This window comes from Amia ocellicauda, chromosome 2, assembly GCF_036373705.1.
Source record: "Amia ocellicauda isolate fAmiCal2 chromosome 2, fAmiCal2.hap1, whole genome shotgun sequence".
NCBI lineage: Eukaryota > Metazoa > Chordata > Actinopteri > Amiiformes > Amiidae > Amia > Amia ocellicauda.
The window spans coordinates 54,148,940-54,171,631 of record NC_089851.1 but is presented as its reverse complement, the minus strand read 5'-3'; the positions used below and the strand labels follow the sequence as shown (position 1 = coordinate 54,171,631).

The following is a 22,692-nucleotide window of genomic DNA, read 5'->3' as shown; positions in this document are numbered from 1 at the left end:
TTGCTATAATATGTTTTAAGGTATTTAATAACATATTTAATAAAGGGTATAATAACATGACATTTGCACATCGATATCAATCTATTATCATTAACTGCCATGCCAGTTAATTGCTGCTATTATCCATCCATTTTTGAAACCAGTTATCCTGGCGAAGGTCGCCGAGCACTGATCCCGGCAGGCAAAGGGCACAAGGCAGGAATACACCCAGGACGGGACCCCAGTCCATCGCTGGGCAACACACACACACACACACACACACACGCAGACACACCCACATACAGGGCAATTTAGAGAAGCCAATTAACCTAACCCACATGTCTTTGGACGGTGGGAGGAAACCCACGTGGACACGGGGAGAACATGCAAACTACATAGTATAGCAAAAATGTTTAAATAAAAATGTCTAATATATTTATAATTTGTAATAATCATATAACAATAACATAATCAATAATTTGTTAATAGATTGTTTATAATGGACACTTGTTACCATAATAACTAATGTATGTTATCTATCTGTATGTAATGCTGTTGTCCTATAAGTCCTTACATTTGTAAACAGGGATTTTTGAAATAACCATTACTTATTTTGTGAAAAAACAGGGAAACAGAAATAAGGAATGAGTAACTATTACTTATTTCTTCATACTACTAGAATCAGAATTCACAGAAAAAGTAATAAACAAGAAAGATAAAAATAAATAACCATTACTTATTTAAAAAAAAAAAAAACAGGAACCAGAAATAAATAAGTAAACTTTACTTATTTTGCAGAAAAAAATAAAACAGTTTATTATTAATATATTGAGGAAACAATGAAAAAAATAACCATTACTTATTTTTTGAAAAATAAGGAATCTACTTCATAGAGGTTCTGAAATCAGCATACTTCTCATGGCAGGAAAGGAAACTGGAAGCCTTTTGACACATTTCTTGACTTTGATTGAAGATTTTCCAGTATTTTAATCAGACCTCCTGCCAGAATATATTCTGCAGTGGGTTTCAGAATGGGCTGCCAAAACTGCGTAATCTCCTCCACCAACCTTTCCTGGTTTTCCTTTGTTTGGTAAAACTGCATTTATGGAAGATACCCTTACAAAAATAAAATATTTAAAAATATATATTATTCTGAAATATGAAATGTATTTTAATGTATTAATATGTTTTATAAATGTGCATACCATTTTATAATATATGGTGAAAATATTCTTTTAAATATCAATTGCACTGTCACTTGATACAGAAATATGGTCAAATACACTATATTATACAATACAAATATTGCTTAATATAACTTAAGTATATTCAGAATTATATGTAAACTTGTTTTTAATATATCTATAATTATATGCAAATATACTGTAACATCTACACATGTATTTTATACTAAATATATAAAAATGCATACATATATGTCCCCTTATAATATACATTTAGTATACTGCTAAATACACAACAATCTCATATTGCATGTATTGTATACTGTGAATATATTAGACTGCAAAAATGTTGCATTCTAAATATACTGGTAGAATATATTTGGATAAACTTCCAAACACATGTATACATGAAGTGTAACTTAAAACATTGGGATACTTCAATACTTTAATAGATTTCACTTGGTACTCACTTGGTGTTTGACCCCCTTTTGCCTTCAGAACTGCCTTAATTCTACGTGGCATTGATTCAACAAGGTGCTGAAAGCATTCTTTAGAAATGTTGGCCCATATTGATAGGATAGCATCTTGCAATTGATGGAGATTTGTGGGATGCACATCCAGGGCACGAAGCTCCCGTTCCACCACATCCCAAAGATGCTCTATTGGGTTGAGATCTGGTGACTGTGGGGGCCAGTTTAGTACAGTGAACTCATTGTCATGTTCAAGAAACCAATTTGAAATGATTCGACCTTTGTGACATGGTGCATTATCCTGCTGGAAGTAGCCATCAGAGGATGGGTACATGGTGGTCATAAAGGGATGGACATGGTCAGAAACAATGCTCAGGTAGGCCGTGGCATTTAAACGATGCCCAATTGGCACTAAGGGGCATAAAGTGTGCCAAGAAAACATCCCCCACACCATTACACCACCACCACCAGCCTGCACAGTGGTAACAAGGCATGATGGATCCATGTTCTCATTCTGTTTAGGGCATGTATTACAGATTCATTCAAAAAGGTCTCACTTTAGATTTGAGGAAACACTATTTACTTGTATCAGCGGTCATTCATTTGTCATTAATAGTTCTTCCAATTTCCGACCTTTTAGTTCCAGAGTCCAATGTTTTGGTACCAGCTAAAAAACAAAAAAAACAAATGTACATTAATTGGACAAATATGAAATATATAGTTACATGTAAAATATGGCCCAATATACAACGCTACAATTATTACAATTTACTTGCACTGTAATTACACGGTAACAAGAGTGAATTGACCAAGTAGTTTGTGTATAGTTAATTCAATTATTAAATACTAGTATGGATGATGTATGATTACAGAACGAGCTTACATACACTAAACAAGTAGTATGGCTTATTTACATGTAGTGTGTGTTTTTAACTTTACATATTCATGTAAAATGCTGCCAACCTTTGTGATGTTACCGATGACCTTAAACTCACCCCTTCTTAAAGTGTAACCACATGTGGTGATCAGGTGAGGGTCTGCCTCAAGCAGTTATGTGCTTGCCCAGGAGAACATGCAATATTGCCTATTAGCTTGGCTCGTTGGTCTAGGGGTATGATTCTTGCTGAGGGTGTGAGAGGCCCTGGGTTCAACTCCAGGACGAGCCCGCTTGGCCCCGCTTTGCATTCTCTGAAGCATTCGTTTGTTCTCTCTCGATGCTTGGCTTCTGGGCTCCTCTGCACCAGGGAGGTCTTTCAACCTCACATACTGTTGGCTGTGTAGCTGATGGGAAATCAGACTGTCATCTGTGTGTTTTGTTTTCTTTAAAGAAAATGTGTATTTTACAAGTTCGTTGTTGTTGTTGAGGAGGAGGAGGACATGTAGTGTGTTGTTGAGGAGGAGGAGGACGAAATGTGGTTTGCCGGCTTGTTATGGAGACCTTTGCTGAACGTGTACTCCTGAGCTGCACCAAAGGAGAGGCATTCTTTTCAGTTGTTTGCGGGCCTGCTGAACCATGCTCTCAGTGCTGTCTCACTGGGGATACGGTTACCGTTCTGGAAAGACACTTCAGCGCTACAGTCCATGCTATCAGTCAGTGAGCGTAGGTCTCCCGGTCTGCCCCAAAGCAGTTACGCGCTTGCCCAGCAGAAACTGCGACACCCTCCGTTAACTTGGCTCGTTGGTCTAGGGGTATGATTCTCGCTTAGGGTGCGAGAGGTCCCGGGTTCAACTCCCGGACGAGCCCGCTTGGCCCCGCTTTGCATTCTCTGAAGCATTCGTTTGTTTTCTCTCGATGCTTGGCTTCTGGGCTCCTCTGCACCAGGGAGGTCTTTCAACCTCAGATACTGTTGGCTGTGTAGCTGATGGGAAATCAGACTGTTATCTGTGTGTTTTGTTTTCTTTAAAGAAAATGTGTATTTTACAAGTTCGTTGTTGTTGTTGAGGAGGAGGAGGACATGTAGTGTGTTGTTGAGGAGGAGGAGGACGAAATGTGGTTTGCCGGCTTGTTATGGAGACCTTTGCTGAACGTGTACTCCTGAGCTGCACCAAAGGAGAGGCATTCTTTTCAGTTGTTTGCGGGCCTGCTGAACCATGCTCTCAGTGCTGTCTCACTGGGGATACGGTTACCGTTCTGGAAAGACACTTCAGCGCTACAGTCCATGCTATCAGTCAGTGAGCGTAGGTCTCCCGGTCTGCCCCAAAGCAGTTACGCGCTTGCCCAGCAGAAACTGCGACACCCTCCGTTAACTTGGCTCGTTGGTCTAGGGGTATGATTCTTGCTGAGGGTGTGAGAGGCCGTGTGTTCAACTCCAGGACGAGCCCACTTGGCCCCACTTTGTAGTCACCGAAGTGTTCGTTCGTTTGCTCTTGAAGGCTGGCTTCTGGGCTCCTCTGCACAAGGGAGGGCTATCGACCTCAGATACTGTTGGCTGTATAGCTGATGGGAAATCAGACTGTCATCTGTGTGTTTTGTTTTCTTTAAAGAAAATGTGTATTTTACAAGTTCGTTGTTGTTGTTGAGGAGGAGGAGGACATGTAGTGTGTTGTTGAGGAGGAGGAGGACGAAATGTGGTTTGCCGGCTTGTTATGGAGACCTTTGCTGAACGTGTACTCCTGAGCTGCACCAAAGGAGAGGCATTCTTTTCAGTTGTTTGCGGGCCTGCTGAACCATGCTCTCAGTGCTGTCTCACTGGGGATACGGTTACCGTTCTGGAAAGACACTTCAGCGCTACAGTCCATGCTATCAGTCAGTGAGCGTAGGTCTCCCGGTCTGCCCCAAAGCAGTTACGCGCTTGCCCAGCAGAAACTGCAACACCCTCCGTTAACTTGGCTCGTTGGTCTAGGGGTATGATTCTCGTTTAGGGTGCGAGAGGTCCCGGGTTCAACTCCCGGACGAGCCCGCTTGGCCCCGCTTTGCATTCTCTGAAGCATTCGTTTGTTCTCTCTCGATGCTTGGCTTCTGGGCTCCTCTGCACCAGGGAGGTCTTTCAACCTCAGATACTGTTGGCTGTGTAGCTGATGGGAAATCAGACTGTCATCTGTGTGTTTTGTTTTCTTTAAAGAAAATGTGTATTTTACAAGTTCGTTGTTGTTGTTGAGGAGGAGGAGGACATGTAGTGTGTTGTTGAGGAGGAGGAGGACGAAATGTGGTTTGCCGGCTTGTTATGGAGACCTTTGCTGAACGTGTACTCCTGAGCTGCACCAAAGGAGAGGCATTCTTTTCAGTTGTTTGCGGGCCTGCTGAACCATGCTCTCAGTGCTGTCTCACTTAGGGTGCGAGAGGTCCCGGGTTCAACTCCCGGACGAGCCCGCTTGGCCCCGCTTTGCATTCTCTGAAGCATTCGTTTGTTCTCTCTCGATGCTTGGCTTCTGGGCTCCTCTGCACCAGGGAGGTCTTTCAACCTCAGATACTGTTGGCTGTGTAGCTGATGGGAAATCAGACTGTCATCTGTGTGTTTTGTTTTCTTTAAAGAAAATGTGTATTTTACAAGTTCGTTGTTGTTGTTGAGGAGGAGGAGGACATGTAGTGTGTTGTTGAGGAGGAGGAGGACGAAATGTGGTTTGCCGGCTTGTTATGGAGACCTTTGCTGAACGTGTACTCCTGAGCTGCACCAAAGGAGAGGCATTCTTTTCAGTTGTTTGCGGGCCTGCTGAACCATGCTCTCAGTGCTGTCTCACTGGGGATACGGTTACCGTTCTGGAAAGACACTTCAGCGCTACAGTCCATGCTATCAGTCAGTGAGCGTAGGTCTCCCGGTCTGCCCCAAAGCAGTTACGCGCTTGCCCAGCAGAAACTGCAACACCCTCCGTTAACTTGGCTCGTTGGTCTAGGGGTATGATTCTCGCTTAGGGTGCGAGAGGTCCCGGGTTCAACTCCCGGACGAGCCCGCTTGGCCCCGCTTTGCATTCTCTGAAGCATTCGTTTGTTCTCTCTCGATGCTTGGCTTCTGGGCTCCTCTGCACCAGGGAGGTCTTTCAACCTCAGATACTGTTGGCTGTGTAGCTGATGGGAAATCAGACTGTCATCTGTGTGTTTTGTTTTCTTTAAAGAAAATGTGTATTTTACAAGTTCGTTGTTGTTGTTGAGGAGGAGGAGGACATGTAGTGTGTTGTTGAGGAGGAGGAGGACGAAATGTGGTTTGCCGGCTTGTTATGGAGACCTTTGCTGAACGTGTACTCCTGAGCTGCACCAAAGGAGAGGCATTCTTTTCAGTTGTTTGCGGGCCTGCTGAACCATGCTCTCAGTGCTGTCTCACTTAGGGTGCGAGAGGTCCCGGGTTCAACTCCCGGACGAGCCCGCTTGGCCCCGCTTTGCATTCTCTGAAGCATTCGTTTGTTCTCTCTCGATGCTTGGCTTCTGGGCTCCTCTACACCAGGGAGGTCTTTCAACCTCAGATACTGTTGGCTGTGTAGCTGATGGGAAATCAGACTGTCATCTGTGTGTTTTGTTTTCTTTAAAGAAAATGTGTATTTTACAAGTTCGTTGTTGTTGTTGAGGAGGAGGAGGACATGTAGTGTGTTGTTGAGGAGGAGGAGGACGAAATGTGGTTTGCCGGCTTGTTATGGAGACCTTTGCTGAACGTGTACTCCTGAGCTGCACCAAAGGAGAGGCATTCTTTTCAGTTGTTTGCGGGCCTGCTGAACCATGCTCTCAGTGCTGTCTCACTGGGGATACGGTTACCGTTCTGGAAAGACACTTCAGCGCTACAGTCCATGCTATCAGTCAGTGTGCGTAGGTCTCCCGGTCTGCCCCAAAGCAGTTACGCGCTTGCCCAGCAGAAACTGCGACACCCTCCGTTAACTTGGCTCGTTGGTCTAGGGGTATGATTCTTGCTGAGGGTGTGAGAGGCCCTGGATTCAACTCCAGGACGAGCCCACTTGGCCCCACTTTGCAGTCACTGAAGTGTTTGTTCGTTTGCTCTTGAAGGCTGGCTTCTGGGCTCCTCTGCACAAGGGAGGGCTATCGACCTCAGATACTGTTGGCTGTGTAGCTGATGGGAAATCAGACTGTCATCTGTGTGTTTTGTTTTCTTTAAAGAAAATGTGTATTTTACAAGTTCGTTGTTGTTGTTGAGGAGGAGGAGGACATGTAGTGTGTTGTTGAGGAGGAGGAGGACGAAATGTGGTTTGCCGGCTTGTTATGGAGACCTTTGCTGAACGTGTACTCCTGAGCTGCACCAAAGGAGAGGCATTCTTTTCAGTTGTTTGCGGGCCTGCTGAACCATGCTCTCAGTGCTGTCTCACTTAGGGTGCGAGAGGTCCCGGGTTCAACTCCCGGACGAGCCCGCTTGGCCCCGCTTTGCATTCTCTGAAGCATTCGTTTGTTCTCTCTCGATGCTTGGCTTCTGGGCTCCTCTGCACCAGGGAGGTCTTTCAACCTCAGATACTGTTGGCTGTGTAGCTGATGGGAAATCAGACTGTCATCTGTGTGTTTTGTTTTCTTTAAAGAAAATGTGTATTTTACAAGTTCGTTGTTGTTGTTGAGGAGGAGGAGGACATGTAGTGTGTTGTTGAGGAGGAGGAGGACGAAATGTGGTTTGCCGGCTTGTTATGGAGACCTTTGCTGAACGTGTACTCCTGAGCTGCACCAAAGGAGAGGCATTCTTTTCAGTTGTTTGCGGGCCTGCTGAACCATGCTCTCAGTGCTGTCTCACTGGGGATACGGTTACCGTTCTGGAAAGACACTTCAGCGCTACAGTCCATGCTATCAGTCAGTGAGCGTAGGTCTCCCGGTCTGCCCCAAAGCAGTTACGCGCTTGCCCAGCAGAAACTGCAACACCCTCCGTTAACTTGGCTCGTTGGTCTAGGGGTATGATTCTCGCTTAGGGTGCGAGAGGTCCCGGGTTCAACTCCCGGACGAGCCCGCTTGGCCCCGCTTTGCATTCTCTGAAGCATTCGTTTGTTCTCTCTCGATGCTTGGCTTCTGGGCTCCTCTGCACCAGGGAGGTCTTTCAACCTCAGATACTGTTGGCTGTGTAGCTGATGGGAAATCAGACTGTCATCTGTGTGTTTTGTTTTCTTTAAAGAAAATGTGTATTTTACAAGTTCGTTGTTGTTGTTGAGGAGGAGGAGGACATGTAGTGTGTTGTTGAGGAGGAGGAGGACGAAATGTGGTTTGCCGGCTTGTTATGGAGACCTTTGCTGAACGTGTACTCCTGAGCTGCACCAAAGGAGAGGCATTCTTTTCAGTTGTTTGCGGGCCTGCTGAACCATGCTCTCAGTGCTGTCTCACTTAGGGTGCGAGAGGTCCCGGGTTCAACTCCCGGACGAGCCCGCTTGGCCCCGCTTTGCATTCTCTGAAGCATTCGTTTGTTCTCTCTCGATGCTTGGCTTCTGGGCTCCTCTGCACCAGGGAGGTCTTTCAACCTCAGATACTGTTGGCTGTGTAGCTGATGGGAAATCAGACTGTCATCTGTGTGTTTTGTTTTCTTTAAAGAAAATGTGTATTTTACAAGTTCGTTGTTGTTGTTGAGGAGGAGGAGGACATGTAGTGTGTTGTTGAGGAGGAGGAGGACGAAATGTGGTTTGCCGGCTTGTTATGGAGACCTTTGCTGAACGTGTACTCCTGAGCTGCACCAAAGGAGAGGCATTCTTTTCAGTTGTTTGCGGGCCTGCTGAACCATGCTCTCAGTGCTGTCTCACTGGGGATACGGTTACCGTTCTGGAAAGACACTTCAGCGCTACAGTCCATGCTATCAGTCAGTGTGCGTAGGTCTCCCGGTCTGCCCCAAAGCAGTTACGCGCTTGCCCAGCAGAAACTGCGACACCCTCCGTTAACTTGGCTCGTTGGTCTAGGGGTATGATTCTTGCTGAGGGTGTGAGAGGCCCTGGGTTCAACTCCAGGACGAGCCCACTTGGCCCCACTTTGCAGTCACTGAAGTGTTTGTTCGTTTGCTCTTGAAGGCTGGCTTCTGGGCTCCTCTGCACAAGGGAGGGCTATCGACCTCAGATACTGTTGCCTGTAAAGCTGATGGGAAATCAGACTGTCATCTGTGTGTTTTGTTTTCTTTAAAGAAAATGTGTTTTTTACAAGTTCGTTGTTGTTGAGGAGGAGGAGGAGGACATGTAGTGTGTTGTTGAGGAGGAGGAGGACGAAATGTGGTTTGCCGGCTTGTTATGGAGACCTTTGCTGAACGTGTACTCCTGAGCTGCACCAAAGGAGAGGCATTCTTTTCAGTTGTTTGCGGGCCTGCTGAACCATGCTCTCAGTGCTGTCTCACTGGGGATACGGTTACCGTTCTGGAAAGACACTTCAGCGCTACAGTCCATGCTATCAGTCAGTGAGCGTAGGTCTCCCGGTCTGCCCCAAAGCAGTTACGCGCTTGCCCAGCAGAAACTGCGACACCCTCCGTTAACTTGGCTCGTTGGTCTAGGGGTATGATTCTCGCTTAGGGTGCGAGAGGTCCCGGGTTCAACTCCCGGACGAGCCCGCTTGGCCCCGCTTTGCATTCTCTGAAGCATTCGTTTGTTCTCTCTCGATGCTTGGCTTCTGGGCTCCTCTGCACCAGGGAGGTCTTTCAACCTCAGATACTGTTGGCTGTGTAGCTGATGGGAAATCAGACTGTCATCTGTGTGTTTTGTTTTCTTTAAAGAAAATGTGTATTTTACAAGTTCGTTGTTGTTGTTGAGGAGGAGGAGGACATGTAGTGTGTTGTTGAGGAGGAGGAGGACGAAATGTGGTTTGCCGGCTTGTTATGGAGACCTTTGCTGAACGTGTACTCCTGAGCTGCACCAAAGGAGAGGCATTCTTTTCAGTTGTTTGCGGGCCTGCTGAACCATGCTCTCAGTGCTGTCTCACTTAGGGTGCGAGAGGTCCCGGGTTCAACTCCCGGACGAGCCCGCTTGGCCCCGCTTTGCATTCTCTGAAGCATTCGTTTGTTCTCTCTCGATGCTTGGCTTCTGGGCTCCTCTGCACCAGGGAGGTCTTTCAACCTCAGATACTGTTGGCTGTGTAGCTGATGGGAAATCAGACTGTCATCTGTCTGTTTTGTTTTCTTTAAAGAAAATGTGTATTTTACAAGTTCGTTGTTGTTGTTGAGGAGGAGGAGGACATGTAGTGTGTTGTTGAGGAGGAGGAGGACGAAATGTGGTTTGCCGGCTTGTTATGGAGACCTTTGCTGAACGTGTACTCCTGAGCTGCACCAAAGGAGAGGCATTCTTTTCAGTTGTTTGCGGGCCTGCTGAACCATGCTCCCAGTGCTGTCTCACTTAGGGTGCGAGAGGTCCCGGGTTCAACTCCCGGACGAGCCCGCTTGGCCCCGCTTTGCATTCTCTGAAGCATTCGTTTGTTCTCTCTCGATGCTTGGCTTCTGGGCTCCTCTGCACCAGGGAGGTCTTTCAACCTCAGATACTGTTGGCTGTGTAGCTGATGGGAAATCAGACTGTCATCTGTGTGTTTTGTTTTCTTTAAAGAAAATGTGTATTTTACAAGTTCGTTGTTGTTGTTGAGGAGGAGGAGGACATGTAGTGTGTTGTTGAGGAGGAGGAGGACGAAATGTGGTTTGCCGGCTTGTTATGGAGACCTTTGCTGAACGTGTACTCCTGAGCTGCACCAAAGGAGAGGCATTCTTTTCAGTTGTTTGCGGGCCTGCTGAACCATGCTCTCAGTGCTGTCTCACTTAGGGTGCGAGAGGTCCCGGGTTCAACTCCCGGACGAGCCCGCTTGGCCCCGCTTTGCATTCTCTGAAGCATTCGTTTGTTCTCTCTCGATGCTTGGCTTCTGGGCTCCTCTGCACCAGGGAGGTCTTTCAACCTCAGATACTGTTGGCTGTGTAGCTGATGGGAAATCAGACTGTCATCTGTGTGTTTTGTTTTCTTTAAAGAAAATGTGTATTTTACAAGTTCGTTGTTGTTGTTGAGGAGGAGGAGGACATGTAGTGTGTTGTTGAGGAGGAGGAGGACGAAATGTGGTTTGCCGGCTTGTTATGGAGACCTTTGCTGAACGTGTACTCCTGAGCTGCACCAAAGGAGAGGCATTCTTTTCAGTTGTTTGCGGGCCTGCTGAACCATGCTCTCAGTGCTGTCTCACTGGGGATACGGTTACCGTTCTGGAAAGACACTTCAGCGCTACAGTCCATGCTATCAGTCAGTGTGCGTAGGTCTCCCGGTCTGCCCCAAAGCAGTTACGCGCTTGCCCAGCAGAAACTGAGACACCCTCCGTTAACTTGGCTCGTTGGTCTAGGGGTATGATTCTTGCTGAGGGTGTGAGAGGCCCTGGGTTCAACTCCAGGACGAGCCCACTTGGCCCCACTTTGCAGTCACTGAAGTGTTTGTTCGTTTGCTCTTGAAGGCTGGCTTCTGGGCTCCTCTGCACAAGGGAGGGCTATCGACCTCAGATACTGTTGCCTGTAAAGCTGATGGGAAATCAGACTGTCATCTGTGTGTTTTGTTTTCTTTAAAGAAAATGTGTTTTTTACAAGTTCGTTGTTGTTGTTGTTGTTGTTGAGGAGGAGGAGGAGGACATGTAGTGTGTTGTTGAGGAGGAGGAGGACGAAATGTGGTTTGCCGGCTTGTTATGGAGACCTTTGCTGAACGTGTACTCCTGAGCTGCACCAAAGGAGAGGCATTCTTTTCAGTTGTTTGCGGGCCTGCTGAACCATGCTCTCAGTGCTGTCTCACTGGGGATACGGTTACCGTTCTGGAAAGACACTTCAGCGCTACAGTCCATGCTATCAGTCAGTGAGCGTAGGTCTCCCGGTCTGCCCCAAAGCAGTTACGCGCTTGCCCAGCAGAAACTGCGACACCCTCCGTTAACTTGGCTCGTTGGTCTAGGGGTATGATTCTCGCTTAGGGTGCGAGAGGTCCCGGGTTCAACTCCCTGACGAGCCCGCTTGGCCCCGCTTTGCATTCTCTGAAGCATTCGTTTGTTCTCTCTCGATGCTTGGCTTCTGGGCTCCTCTGCACCAGGGAGGTCTTTCAACCTCAGATACTGTTGGCTGTGTAGCTGATGGGAAATCAGACTGTCATCTGTGTGTTTTGTTTTCTTTAAAGAAAATGTGTATTTTACAAGTTCGTTGTTGTTGTTGAGGAGGAGGAGGACATGTAGTGTGTTGTTGAGGAGGAGGAGGACGAAATGTGGTTTGCCGGCTTGTTATGGAGACCTTTGCTGAACGTGTACTCCTGAGCTGCACCAAAGGAGAGGCATTCTTTTCAGTTGTTTGCGGGCCTGCTGAACCATGCTCTCAGTGCTGTCTCACTTAGGGTGCGAGAGGTCCCGGGTTCAACTCCCGGACGAGCCCGCTTGGCCCCGCTTTGCATTCTCTGAAGCATTCGTTTGTTCTCTCTCGATGCTTGGCTTCTGGGCTCCTCTGCACCAGGGAGGTCTTTCAACCTCAGATACTGTTGGCTGTGTAGCTGATGGGAAATCAGACTGTCATCTGTGTGTTTTGTTTTCTTTAAAGAAAATGTGTATTTTACAAGTTCGTTGTTGTTGTTGAGGAGGAGGAGGACATGTAGTGTGTTGTTGAGGAGGAGGAGGACGAAATGTGGTTTGCCGGCTTGTTATGGAGACCTTTGCTGAACGTGTACTCCTGAGCTGCACCAAAGGAGAGGCATTCTTTTCAGTTGTTTGCGGGCCTGCTGAACCATGCTCTCAGTGCTGTCTCACTTAGGGTGCGAGAGGTCCCGGGTTCAACTCCCGGACGAGCCCGCTTGGCCCCGCTTTGCATTCTCTGAAGCATTCGTTTGTTCTCTCTCGATGCTTGGCTTCTGGGCTCCTCTGCACCAGGGAGGTCTTTCAACCTCAGATACTGTTGGCTGTGTAGCTGATGGGAAATCAGACTGTCATCTGTGTGTTTTGTTTTCTTTAAAGAAAATGTGTATTTTACAAGTTCGTTGTTGTTGTTGAGGAGGAGGAGGACATGTAGTGTGTTGTTGAGGAGGAGGAGGACGAAATGTGGTTTGCCGGCTTGTTATGGAGACCTTTGCTGAACGTGTACTCCTGAGCTGCACCAAAGGAGAGGCATTCTTTTCAGTTGTTTGCGGGCCTGCTGAACCATGCTCTCAGTGCTGTCTCACTTAGGGTGCGAGAGGTCCCGGGTTCAACTCCCGGACGAGCCCGCTTGGCCCCGCTTTGCATTCTCTGAAGCATTCGTTTGTTCTCTCTCGATGCTTGGCTTCTGGGCTCCTCTGCACCAGGGAGGTCTTTCAACCTCAGATACTGTTGGCTGTGTAGCTGATGGGAAATCAGACTGTCATCTGTGTGTTTTGTTTTCTTTAAAGAAAATGTGTATTTTACAAGTTCGTTGTTGTTGTTGAGGAGGAGGAGGACATGTAGTGTGTTGTTGAGGAGGAGGAGGACGAAATGTGGTTTGCCGGCTTGTTATGGAGACCTTTGCTGAACGTGTACTCCTGAGCTGCACCAAAGGAGAGGCATTCTTTTCAGTTGTTTGCGGGCCTGCTGAACCATGCTCTCAGTGCTGTCTCACTGGGGATACGGTTACCGTTCTGGAAAGACACTTCAGCGCTACAGTCCATGCTATCAGTCAGTGTGCGTAGGTCTCCCGGTCTGCCCCAAAGCAGTTACGCGCTTGCCCAGCAGAAACTGAGACACCCTCCGTTAACTTGGCTCGTTGGTCTAGGGGTATGATTCTTGCTGAGGGTGTGAGAGGCCCTGGGTTCAACTCCAGGACGAGCCCACTTGGCCCCACTTTGCAGTCACTGAAGTGTTTGTTCGTTTGCTCTTGAAGGCTGGCTTCTGGGCTCCTCTGCACAAGGGAGGGCTATCGACCTCAGATACTGTTGCCTGTAAAGCTGATGGGAAATCAGACTGTCATCTGTGTGTTTTGTTTTCTTTAAAGAAAATGTGTTTTTTACAAGTTCGTTGTTGTTGTTGTTGTTGTTGAGGAGGAGGAGGAGGACATGTAGTGTGTTGTTGAGGAGGAGGAGGACGAAATGTGGTTTGCCGGCTTGTTATGGAGACCTTTGCTGAACGTGTACTCCTGAGCTGCACCAAAGGAGAGGCATTCTTTTCAGTTGTTTGCGGGCCTGCTGAACCATGCTCTCAGTGCTGTCTCACTGGGGATACGGTTACCGTTCTGGAAAGACACTTCAGCGCTACAGTCCATGCTATCAGTCAGTGAGCGTAGGTCTCCCGGTCTGCCCCAAAGCAGTTACGCGCTTGCCCAGCAGAAACTGCGACACCCTCCGTTAACTTGGCTCGTTGGTCTAGGGGTATGATTCTCGCTTAGGGTGCGAGAGGTCCCGGGTTCAACTCCCGGACGAGCCCGCTTGGCCCCGCTTTGCATTCTCTGAAGCATTCGTTTGTTCTCTCTCGATGCTTGGCTTCTGGGCTCCTCTGCACCAGGGAGGTCTTTCAACCTCAGATACTGTTGGCTGTGTAGCTGATGGGAAATCAGACTGTCATCTGTGTGTTTTGTTGTCTTTAAAGAAAATGTGTTTTTTACAAGTTCGTTGTTGTTGTTGTTGTTGTTGTTGTTGTTGTTGTTGTTGTTGTTGTTGTTGTTGTTGTTGTTGTTGTTGTTGTTGAGGAGGAGGAGGAGGACATGTAGTGTGTTGTTGAGGAGGAGGAGGACGAAATGTGGTTTGCCGGCTTGTTATGGAGACCTTTGCTGAACGTGTACTCCTGAGCTGCACCAAAGGAGAGGCATTCTTTTCAGTTGTTTGCGGGCCTGCTGAACCATGCTCTCAGTGCTGTCTCACTGGGGATACGGTTACCGTTCTGGAAAGACACTTCAGCGCTACAGTCCATGCTATCAGTCAGTGAGCGTAGGTCTCCCGGTCTGCCCCAAAGCAGTTACGCGCTTGCCCAGCAGAAACTGCAACACCCTCCGTTAACTTGGCTCGTTGGTCTAGGGGTATGATTCTCGCTTAGGGTGCGAGAGGTCCCGGGTTCAACTCCCGGACGAGCCCGCTTGGCCCCGCTTTGCATTCTCTGAAGCATTCGTTTGTTCTCTCTCGATGCTTGGCTTCTGGGCTCCTCTGCACCAGGGAGGTCTTTCAACCTCAGATACTGTTGGCTGTGTAGCTGATGGGAAATCAGACTGTCATCTGTGTGTTTTGTTTTCTTTAAAGAAAATGTGTATTTTACAAGTTCGTTGTTGTTGTTGAGGAGGAGGAGGACATGTAGTGTGTTGTTGAGGAGGAGGAGGACGAAATGTGGTTTGCCGGCTTGTTATGGAGACCTTTGCTGAACGTGTACTCCTGAGCTGCACCAAAGGAGAGGCATTCTTTTCAGTTGTTTGCGGGCCTGCTGAACCATGCTCTCAGTGCTGTCTCACTGGGGATACGGTTACCGTTCTGGAAAGACACTTCAGCGCTACAGTCCATGCTATCAGTCAGTGAGCGTAGGTCTCCCGGTCTGCCCCAAAGCAGTTACGCGCTTGCCCAGCAGAAACTGCGACACCCTCCGTTAACTTGGCTCGTTGGTCTAGGGGTATGATTCTCACTTAGGGTGCGAGAGGTCCCGGGTTCAACTCCCGGACGAGCCCGCTTGGCCCCGCTTTGCATTCTCTGAAGCATTCGTTTGTTCTCTCTCGATGCTTGGCTTCTGGGCTCCTCTGCACCAGGGAGGTCTTTCAACCTCAGATACTGTTGGCTGTGTAGCTGATGGGAAATCAGACTGTCATCTGTGTGTTTTGTTTTCTTTAAAGAAAATGTGTATTTTACAAGTTCGTTGTTGTTGTTGAGGAGGAGGAGGACATGTAGTGTGTTGTTGAGGAGGAGGAGGACGAAATGTGGTTTGCCGGCTTGTTATGGAGACCTTTGCTGAACGTGTACTCCTGAGCTGCACCAAAGGAGAGGCATTCTTTTCAGTTGTTTGCGGGCCTGCTGAACCATGCTCTCAGTGCTGTCTCACTGGGGATACGGTTACCGTTCTGGAAAGACACTTCAGCGCTACAGTCCATGCTATCAGTCAGTGAGCGTAGGTCTCCCGGTCTGCCCCAAAGCAGTTACGCGCTTGCCCAGCAGAAACTGCGACACCCTCCGTTAACTTGGCTCGTTGGTCTAGGGGTATGATTCTCACTTAGGGTGCGAGAGGTCCCGGGTTCAACTCCCGGACGAGCCCGCTTGGCCCCGCTTTGCATTCTCTGAAGCATTCGTTTGTTCTCTCTCGATGCTTGGCTTCTGGGCTCCTCTGCACCAGGGAGGTCTTTCAACCTCAGATACTGTTGGCTGTGTAGCTGATGGGAAATCAGACTGTCATCTGTGTGTTTTGTTGTCTTTAAAGAAAATGTGTTTTTTACAAGTTCGTTGTTGTTGAGGAGGAGGAGGAGGACATGTAGTGTGTTGTTGAGGAGGAGGAGGACGAAATGTGGTTTGCCGGCTTGTTATGGAGACCTTTGCTGAACGTGTACTCCTGAGCTGCACCAAAGGAGAGGCATTCTTTTCAGTTGTTTGCGGGCCTGCTGAACCATGCTCTCAGTGCTGTCTCACTGGGGATACGGTTACCGTTCTGGAAAGACACTTCAGCGCTACAGTCCATGCTATCAGTCAGTGAGCGTAGGTCTCCCGGTCTGCCCCAAAGCAGTTTTGCGCTTGCCCAGCAGAAGCTGCAACACCCTCCGTTAACTTGGCTCGTTGGTCTAGGGGTATGATTCTCGCTTAGGGTGCGAGAGGTCCCGGGTTCAACTCCCGGACGAGCCCGCTTGGCCCCGCTTTGCATTCTCTGAAGCATTCGTTTGTTCTCTCTCGATGCTTGGCTTCTGGGCTCCTCTGCACCAGGGAGGTCTTTCAACCTCAGATACTGTTGGCTGTGTAGCTGATGGGAAATCAGACTGTCATCTGTGTGTTTTGTTTTCTTTAAAGAAAATGTGTATTTTACAAGTTCGTTGTTGTTGTTGAGGAGGAGGAGGACATGTAGTGTGTTGTTGAGGAGGAGGAGGACGAAATGTGGTTTGCCGGCTTGTTATGGAGACCTTTGCTGAACGTGTACTCCTGAGCTGCACCAAAGGAGAGGCATTCTTTTCAGTTGTTTGCGGGCCTGCTGAACCATGCTCTCAGTGCTGTCTCACTGGGGATACGGTTACCGTTCTGGAAAGACACTTCAGCGCTACAGTCCATGCTATCAGTCAGTGAGCGTAGGTCTCCCGGTCTGCCCCAAAGCAGTTACGCGCTTGCCCAGCAGAAACTGCGACACCCTCCGTTAACTTGGCTCGTTGGTCTAGGGGTATGATTCTCGCTTAGGGTGCGAGAGGTCCCGGGTTCAACTCCCGGACGAGCCCGCTTGGCCCCGCTTTGCATTCTCTGAAGCATTCGTTTGTTCTCTCTCGATGCTTGGCTTCTGGGCTCCTCTGCACCAGGGAGGTCTTTCAACCTCAGATACTGTTGGCTGTGTAGCTGATGGGAAATCAGACTGTCATCTGTGTGTTTTGTTTTCTTTAAAGAAAATGTGTATTTTACAAGTTCGTTGTTGTTGTTGAGGAGGAGGAGGACATGTAGTGTGTTGTTGAGGAGGAGGAGGACGAAATGTGGTTTGCCGGCTTGTTATGGAGACCTTTGCTGAACGTGTACTCCTGAGCTGCACCAAAGGAGAGGCATTCTTTTCAGTTGTTTGCGGGCCTGCTGAACCATGCTCTCAGTGCTGTCTCACTTAGGGTGCGAGAGGTCCCGGGTTCAACTCCCGGACGAGCCCGCTTGGCCCCGCTTTGCATTCTCTGAAGCATTCGTTTGTTCTCTCTCGATGCTTGGCTTCTGGGCTCCTCTGCACCAGGGAGGTCTTTCAACCTCAGATACTGTTGGCTGTGTAGCTGATGGGAAATCAGACTGTCATCTGTGTGTTTTGTTTTCTTTAAAGAAAATGTGTATTTTACAAGTTCGTTGTTGTTGTTGAGGAGGAGGAGGACATGTAGTGTGTTGTTGAGGAGGAGGAGGACGAAATGTGGTTTGCCGGCTTGTTATGGAGACCTTTGCTGAACGTGTACTCCTGAGCTGCACCAAAGGAGAGGCATTCTTTTCAGTTGTTTGCGGGCCTGCTGAACCATGCTCTCAGTGCTGTCTCACTGGGGATACGGTTACCGTTCTGGAAAGACACTTCAGCGCTACAGTCCATGCTATCAGTCAGTGAGCGTAGGTCTCCCGGTCTGCCCCAAAGCAGTTACGCGCTTGCCCAGCAGAAACTGCGACACCCTCCGTTAACTTGGCTCGTTGGTCTAGGGGTATGATTCTTGCTGAGGGTGTGAGAGGCCCTGGGTTCAACTCCAGGACGAGCCCACTTGGCCCCACTTTGCAGTCACCGAAGTGTTTGTTCGTTTGCTCTTGAAGGCTGGCTTCTGGGCTCCTCTGCACAAGGGAGGGCTATCGACCTCAGATACTGTTGCCCGTATAGCTGATGGGAAATCAGACTGTCATCTGTGTGTTTTGTTTTCTTTAAAGAAAATGTGTTTTTTACAAGTTCGTTGTTGTTGTTGTTGTTGTTGTTGTTGAGGAGGAGGTGGAGGACATGTAGTGTGTTGTTGAGGAGGAGGAGGACGAAATGTGGTTTGCCGGCTTGTTATGGAGACCTTTGCTGAACGTGTACTCCTGAGCTGCACCAAAGGAGAGGCATTCTTTTCAGTTGTTTGCGGGCCTGCTGAACCATGCTCTCAGTGCTGTCTCACTGGGGATACGGTTACCGTTCTGGAAAGACACTTCAGCGCTACAGTCCATGCTATCAGTCAGTGAGCGTAGGTCTCCCGGTCTGCCCCAAAGCAGTTACGCGCTTGCCCAGCAGAAACTGTGACACTGTCAGATAACTTGGCTCGTTGGTCTAGGGGTATGATTCTCACTTTGGGTGCGAGAGGTCCCGGGTTCAACTCCCGGACGAGCCCGCTTGGCCCTGCTTTGCATTCTCTGAAGCATTCGTTTGCTCTCTCTCGATGCTTGGCTTCTGGGCTCCTCTGCACCAGGGAGGTCTTTCAACCTCAGATACTGTTGGCTGTGTAGCTGATGGGAAATCAGACTGTCATCTGTGTGTTTTGTTTTCTTTAAAGAAAATGTGTATTTTACAAGTTCGTTGTTGTTGTTGAGGAGGAGGAGGACATGTAGTGTGTTGTTGAGGAGGAGGAGGACGAAATGTGGTTTGCCGGCTTGTTATGGAGACCTTTGCTGAACGTGTACTAATGAGCTGCACCAAAGGAGAGGCATTCTTTTCAGTTGTTTGCGGGCCTGCTGAACCATGCTCTCAGTGCTGTCTCACTGGGGATACGGTTACCGTTCTGGAAAGACACTTCAGCGCTACAGTCCATGCTATCAGTCAGTGAGCGTAGGTCTCCCGGTCTGCCCCAAAGCAGTTACGCGCTTGCCCAGCAGAAACTGCGACACCCTCCGTTAACTTGGCTCGTTGGTCTAGGGGTATGATTCTTGCTGAGGGTGTGAGAGTCCCTGGGTTCAACTCCAGGACGAGCCCACTTGGCCCCACTTTGCAGTCACCGAAGTGTTTGTTCGTTTGCTCTTGAAGGCTGGCTTCTGGGCTCCTCTGCACAAGGGAGGGCTATCGACCTCAGATACTGTTGCCCGTATAGCTGATGGGAAATCAGACTGTCATCTGTGTGTTTTGTTTTCTTTAAAGAAAATGTGTTTTTTACAAGTTCGTTGTTGTTGTTGTTGTTGTTGTTGTTGTTGTTGAGGAGGAGGTGGAGGACATGTAGTGTGTTGTTGAGGAGGAGGAGGACGAAATGTGGTTTGCCGGCTTGTTATGGAGACCTTTGCTGAACGTGTACTCCTGAGCTGCACCAAAGGAGAGGCATTCTTTTCAGTTGTTTGCGGGCCTGCTGAACAATGCTCTCAGTGCTGTCTCACTGGGGATGGCGTTACCATTCTGGAAAGACACGTCAGCGCTACAGTCCATGCTATCAGTCAGTGAGCGTAGGTCTCCCGGTCTGCCCCAAAGCAGTTACGCGCTTGCCCAGCAGAAACTGCGACACTGTCAGATAACTTGGCTCGTTGGTCTAGGGGTATGATTCTCGCTTTGGGTGCGAGAGGTCCCGGGTTCAACTCCCGGACGAGCCCGCTTGGCCCTGCTTTGCATTCTCTGAAGCATTCGTTTGCTCTCTCTCGATGCTTGGCTTCTGGGCTCCTCTGCACCAGGGAGGTCTTTCAACCTCAGATACTGTTGGCTGTGTAGCTGATGGGAAATCAGACTGTCATCTGTGTGTTTTGTTTTCTTTAAAGAAAATGTGTATTTTACAAGTTCGTTGTTGTTGTTGAGGAGGACATGTAGTGTGTTGTTGAGGAGGAGGAGGACGAAATGTGGTTTGCCGGCTTGTTATGGAGACCTTTGCTGAACGTGTACTCCTGAGCTGCACCAAAGGAGAGGCATTCTTTTCAGTTGTTTGCGGGCCTGCTGAACCATGCTCTCAGTGCTGTCTCACTGGGGATGGCGTTACCATTCTGGAAAGACACGTCAGCGCTACAGTCCATGCTATCAGTCAGTGAGCGTAGGTCTCCCGGTCTGCCCCAAAGCAGTTACGCGCTTGCCCAGCAGAAACTGTGACACTGTCAGATAACTTGGCTCGTTGGTCTAGGGGTATGATTCTCACTTTGGGTGCGAGAGGTCCCGGGTTCAACTCCCGGACGAGCCCGCTTGGCCCTGCTTTGCATTCTCTGAAGCATTCGTTTGCTCTCTCTCGATGCTTGGCTTCTGGGCTCCTCTGCACCAGGGAGGTCTTTCAACCTCAGATACTGTTGGCTGTGTAGCTGATGGGAAATCAGACTGTCATCTGTGTGTTTTGTTTTCTTTAAAGAAAATGTGTATTTTACAAGTTCGTTGTTGTTGTTGAGGAGGAGGAGGACATGTAGTGTGTTGTTGAGGAGGAGGAGGACGAAATGTGGTTTGCCGGCTTGTTATGGAGACCTTTGCTGAACGTGTACTAATGAGCTGCACCAAAGGAGAGGCATTCTTTTCAGTTGTTTGCGGGCCTGCTGAACCATGCTCTCAGTGCTGTCTCACTGGGGATACGGTTACCGTTCTGGAAAGACACTTCAGCGCTACAGTCCATGCTATCAGTCAGTGAGCGTAGGTCTCCCGGTCTGCCCCAAAGCAGTTACGCGCTTGCCCAGCAGAAACTGCGACACCCTCCGTTAACTTGGCTCGTTGGTCTAGGGGTATGATTCTTGCTGAGGGTGTGAGAGGCCCTGGGTTCAACTCCAGGACGAGCCCACTTGGCCCCACTTTGCAGTCACCGAAGTGTTTGTTCGTTTGCTCTTGAAGGCTGGCTTCTGGGCTCCTCTGCACAAGGGAGGGCTATCGACCTCAGATACTGTTGCCCGTATAGCTGATGGGAAATCAGACTGTCATCTGTGTGTTTTGTTTTCTTTAAAGAAAATGTGTTTTTTACAAGTTCGTTGTTGTTGTTGTTGTTGTTGTTGTTGAGGAGGAGGTGGAGGACATGTAGTGTGTTGTTGAGGAGGAGGAGGACGAAATGTGGTTTGCCGGCTTGTTATGGAGACCTTTGCTGAACGTGTACTCCTGAGCTGCACCAAAGGAGAGGCATTCTTTTCAGTTGTTTGCGGGCCTGCTGAACAATGCTCTCAGTGCTGTCTCACTGGGGATGGCGTTACCATTCTGGAAAGACACGTCAGCGCTACAGTCCATGCTATCAGTCAGTGAGCGTAGGTCTCCCGGTCTGCCCCAAAGCAGTTACGCGCTTGCCCAGCAGAAACTGTGACACTGTCAGATAACTTGGCTCGTTGGTCTAGGGGTATGATTCTCGCTTTGGGTGCGAGAGGTCCCGGGTTCAACTCCCGGACGAGCCCGCTTGGCCCCACTTTGCAGTCACCGAAGTGTTTGTTCGTTTGCTCTTGAAGGCTGGCTTCTGGGCTCCTCTGCACAAGGGAGGGCTATCGACCTCAGATACTGTTGCCTGTATAGCTGATGGGAAATCAGACTGTCATCTGTGTGTTTTGTTTTCTTTAAAGAAAATGTGTATTTTACAAGTTCGTTGTTGTTGAGGAGGACATGTAGTGTGTTGTTGAGGAGGAGGAGGACGAAATGTGTTTGCCGGCTTGTTATGGAGACCTTTGCTGAACGTGTACTCCTGAGCTGCACCAAAGGAGAGGCATTCTTTTCAGTTGTTTGCGGGCCTGCTGAACCATGCTCTCAGTGCTGTCTCACTGGGGATGGCGTTACCATTCTGGAAAGACACGTCAGCGCTACAGTCCATGCTATCAGTCAGTGAGCGTAGGTCTCCCGGTCTGCCCCAAAGCAGTTACGCGCTTGCCCAGCAGAAACTGCGACACCCTCCGTTAACTTGGCTCGTTGGTCTAGGGGTATGATTCTTGCTGAGGGTGTGAGAGGCCCTGGGTTCAACTCCAGGACGAGCCCACTTGGCCCCACTTTGCAGTCACCGAAGTGTTTGTTCGTTTGCTCTTGAAGGCTGGCTTCTGGGCTCCTCTGCACAAGGGAGGGCTATCGACCTCAGATACTGTTGCCTGTATAGCTGATGGGAAATCAGACTGTCATCTGTGTGTTTTGTTTTCTTTAAAGAAAATGTGTTTTTTACAAGTTCGTTGTTGTTGTTGTTGTTGTTGTTGTTGAGGAGGAGGAGGAGGACATGTAGTGTGTTGTTGAGGAGGAGGAGGACGAAATGTGGTTTGCCGGCTTGTTATGGAGACCTTTGCTGAACGTGTACTCCTGAGCTGCACCAAAGGAGAGGCATTCTTTTCAGTTGTTTGCGGGCCTGCTGAACCATGCTCTCAGTGCTGTCTCACTGGGGATGGCGTTACCATTCTGGAAAGATACGTCAGCGCTACAGTCCATGCTATCAGTCAGTGAGCGTAGGTCTCCCGGTCTGCCCCAAAGCAGTTACGCGCTTGCCCAGCAGAAACTGCGACACGCTACGTTAACTTGGCTCGTTGGTCTAGGGGTATGATTCTCGCTTAGGGTGCGAGAGGTCCCGGGTTCAACTCCCGGACGAGCCCGCTTGGCCCTGCTTTGCATTCTCTGAAGCATTCGTTTGTTCTCTCTTGATGCTTGGCTTCTGGGCTCCTCTGCACCAGGGAGGTCTTTCAACCTCAGATACTGTTGGCTGTGTAGCTGATGGGAAATCAGACTGTCATCTGTGTGTTTTGTTTTCTTTAAAGAAAATGTGTTTTTTACAAGTTCGTTGTTGTTGTTGTTGTTG

The 22,692-nt window shown here is 48.8% G+C and overlaps 13 non-coding genes across 13 annotated transcripts; all 13 read left to right on the top strand.

Annotated features, from left to right (window-relative positions):
- Positions 1-3,305: 3,305 nt before the first annotated feature.
- trnap-agg (transfer RNA proline (anticodon AGG)) lies at positions 3,306-3,377 on the top strand. Its single transcript has one exon. It is a non-coding gene; the product is annotated as a tRNA-Pro (tRNA).
- A 2,072-nt stretch (positions 3,378-5,449) lies between these two features.
- On the top strand, positions 5,450-5,521 carry trnap-agg (transfer RNA proline (anticodon AGG)). The gene has a single exon. It is a non-coding gene; the product is annotated as a tRNA-Pro (tRNA).
- Positions 5,522-7,425: 1,904 nt separating this feature from the next.
- trnap-agg (transfer RNA proline (anticodon AGG)) lies at positions 7,426-7,497 on the top strand. The gene has a single exon. It is a non-coding gene; the product is annotated as a tRNA-Pro (tRNA).
- A 1,494-nt stretch (positions 7,498-8,991) lies between these two features.
- On the top strand, positions 8,992-9,063 carry trnap-agg (transfer RNA proline (anticodon AGG)). The gene has a single exon. It is a non-coding gene; the product is annotated as a tRNA-Pro (tRNA).
- A 4,724-nt stretch (positions 9,064-13,787) lies between these two features.
- On the top strand, positions 13,788-13,859 carry trnap-agg (transfer RNA proline (anticodon AGG)). The gene has a single exon. It is a non-coding gene; the product is annotated as a tRNA-Pro (tRNA).
- Positions 13,860-14,431: 572 nt separating this feature from the next.
- trnap-agg (transfer RNA proline (anticodon AGG)) lies at positions 14,432-14,503 on the top strand. The gene has a single exon. It is a non-coding gene; the product is annotated as a tRNA-Pro (tRNA).
- A 1,662-nt stretch (positions 14,504-16,165) lies between these two features.
- trnap-agg (transfer RNA proline (anticodon AGG)) lies at positions 16,166-16,237 on the top strand. Its single transcript has one exon. It is a non-coding gene; the product is annotated as a tRNA-Pro (tRNA).
- A 506-nt stretch (positions 16,238-16,743) lies between these two features.
- trnap-agg (transfer RNA proline (anticodon AGG)) lies at positions 16,744-16,815 on the top strand. The gene has a single exon. It is a non-coding gene; the product is annotated as a tRNA-Pro (tRNA).
- Positions 16,816-18,327: 1,512 nt separating this feature from the next.
- On the top strand, positions 18,328-18,399 carry trnap-ugg (transfer RNA proline (anticodon UGG)). The gene has a single exon. It is a non-coding gene; the product is annotated as a tRNA-Pro (tRNA).
- Positions 18,400-19,507: 1,108 nt separating this feature from the next.
- On the top strand, positions 19,508-19,579 carry trnap-ugg (transfer RNA proline (anticodon UGG)). Its single transcript has one exon. It is a non-coding gene; the product is annotated as a tRNA-Pro (tRNA).
- Positions 19,580-20,079: 500 nt separating this feature from the next.
- trnap-ugg (transfer RNA proline (anticodon UGG)) lies at positions 20,080-20,151 on the top strand. The gene has a single exon. It is a non-coding gene; the product is annotated as a tRNA-Pro (tRNA).
- Positions 20,152-21,253: 1,102 nt separating this feature from the next.
- Positions 21,254-21,325, top strand: trnap-ugg (transfer RNA proline (anticodon UGG)). Its single transcript has one exon. It is a non-coding gene; the product is annotated as a tRNA-Pro (tRNA).
- A 1,092-nt stretch (positions 21,326-22,417) lies between these two features.
- On the top strand, positions 22,418-22,489 carry trnap-agg (transfer RNA proline (anticodon AGG)). The gene has a single exon. It is a non-coding gene; the product is annotated as a tRNA-Pro (tRNA).
- The last annotated feature ends 203 nt before the right edge of the window (positions 22,490-22,692 follow it).